Here is a 2,431-nt window from a genome sequence, read left to right as displayed (position 1 = left end):
TACACGAGGGGCCCACAAGACATCTGGGCACCCCCAAGGGGTAGGGCGCGCCCTATTGTCTTGTGGTCTCCTTGTGGACCTTCCCAGTTGTTTCCAATTTCCAAATTTTCTAATAATCCAAAACTGACAGAAAACATTTTTATGGAATTTTTGGAGTCGGTTTACTTACGGTATCACATACCTATTCCTTTTCAGGATTCTGGAACGTTCTGGAAGGTCTCTTTTAGATATTCCTCCACTGTAATTGTTTGAATAACATTGGTTTCAACTTTAATGGGGTACCTGGAATATAATGTTTAATTCTTTGCCTATTAACCACCTTCGGACTAGTCCCATCGGCATTACTGATCTTGATGGCTCCAGAACGATAGACCTCCTCGACGATGTATGGCCTTTCCCATTTGGAAAGAAGCTTGCCTGCAAAATGTCTAAAACAAGAATTGTACAATAGAACTTGATCACCGATATTAAATTCTTATTTTTAAATTATTTTATCATGTCATCTTTTAAATTTTTCTTTAAATAACTTGGCATTTTCATAAGCTCGTGTTCTCCACTCATCCAGAGAGCTAATATCAAATAAGCTCTTTTCACCGACAAGTTTGAAATCATAATTGAGTTCTTTAATTGCCCAATAAGCTTTATATTCTAACTGAGAGATAAATGAAATGCTTTTCCATAGACTATTTTATATGGTCACATACCCATTGGATTGTTGTAAGCAGTTTTGTTGCCCACACTGCATCACCAAGTTTCTTAGACGAGTTCTTCCTAGATCTATTAACAGTCTTTTGTAATATTAATTTTATTTCTCTATTGCTTAATTCAACTTCCCCACTAGACTGAGGATGGTAAGGTGATGCAATTGTATGGTTTACATCATATTTAACCAAGATTTTATGAAATGCACCATGAATAAAATGTGAACCACCATCAGTCATTAAATATCTAGGGACTCCAAACCTCAGAAAGATAACTTCTTCAAGTATTTTAATAGATGTGTTATGATCAACACTACTGGTTGGAATAGCTTCTACCCATTTAGTAATATAATCAGCATCAACTAAAATATGAGTATACCCATTAGAGAAAGGAAAATGCCCCATACAATCTGACGATTGGATTTATGCATATTTTTTAGAGTATATTCTAGTGCCAAAATCCCTCTTAGCATACCCATCTAGCACTTATTCATGTCTCCAATGCATAGTTTTTGGTATTTACTTGTTTTACCAAATTCGTTGCATACTTTTTACTTTTATTTAGTTTTCCTTTGTTTTGTGGTCTTTGTAGGTGTGTTGATGTGTTCATGGACTTGAGATCATTCATAAAACATGTTCTTCATAAGTTGCTTGGCTTCTTGGCTGCAATTGATCTTCACGCCACAGGCACAACGGGTCATCTAGTTTAGATTAATTCATGGCAAAGCAAACAACCGCGAATTCACATATTTGATCTTTATCTTTGAATTTTATATTTGATCTTTATTACTGTTGCATTGATCTACCCATCGGTGTGAAAGCTGGCTATAGGCATTCTCAGGTAACGTACGAGATATCCTATTTGATGGAAATAAAGGTTTTAAGTAGTATAGAGATATATTTTCAAAACTGCAAAAGTCGACTTCTTAAGTTAAAAAAATCTGAAAATAAATACAAGTACTTAGAGACCGGACCTGATGGAAATTGCCTCCGTGATTTTGTTTTATTTACTGTATAAGTCCATGATTTTTTTGTGTGTGCAGCTCGCACCAAAAAGCATTTCATTATGAAATTTTACAGAAATATAATATACTTGTGTTTTTTTAAGTTCTGTTTGAAAAGTCATAATATGATTTTTGATATATTTCTTCCTCAAAAACCAGGCTTCCGGAGCAAGAAATAGAGCGATTGCTGAAACACGCTGGCGATCATGGCTTGAGCCATACCCACGTTATCCACTTCTATTCTTACACGGACCAGGTTTTCAATTCAGATTATCGCGCGCTCCTCATGTGGTTTTCACAAACCAAAAATGGAGCTTGGTGTGTTCAGAAAAGAAAAAGGAGCCACAAGCCCTGGAGGCTCATCCTTCCACTGACGCCTCGTCGTTGGCGCCACTATCGGCTCCAAAGATGCGCCCTGAATTTACATGCCCCAATACCAATAGCTCCTGAATGTTCATGCAGGCAAAAAAGACGTTTGTCACCCCTATGGTACCCTGCAGCAATACTTTTGATGAACCCTTTATGCAGGCACCAAACAATACTAGCATTTTGATGAACCCTTTATGCAGGCACCAAACAATACTAGCATGACGCTACTTACCACTTGGTATAGAAGCTGGGAGCTAAAACAAAACTGAAACGATTTAGCTACACTTTAATCGACTGATTCGACTTTAGGTCAATCGATTTTTGGAGGGGTGGGGGGGCTCGTCGGAGTGAAGGAAG

Source organism: Triticum dicoccoides, chromosome 5A, assembly GCF_002162155.2.
Source record: "Triticum dicoccoides isolate Atlit2015 ecotype Zavitan chromosome 5A, WEW_v2.0, whole genome shotgun sequence".
NCBI lineage: Eukaryota > Viridiplantae > Streptophyta > Magnoliopsida > Poales > Poaceae > Triticum > Triticum dicoccoides.
Note: the sequence above shows the minus strand (reverse complement) of the source record.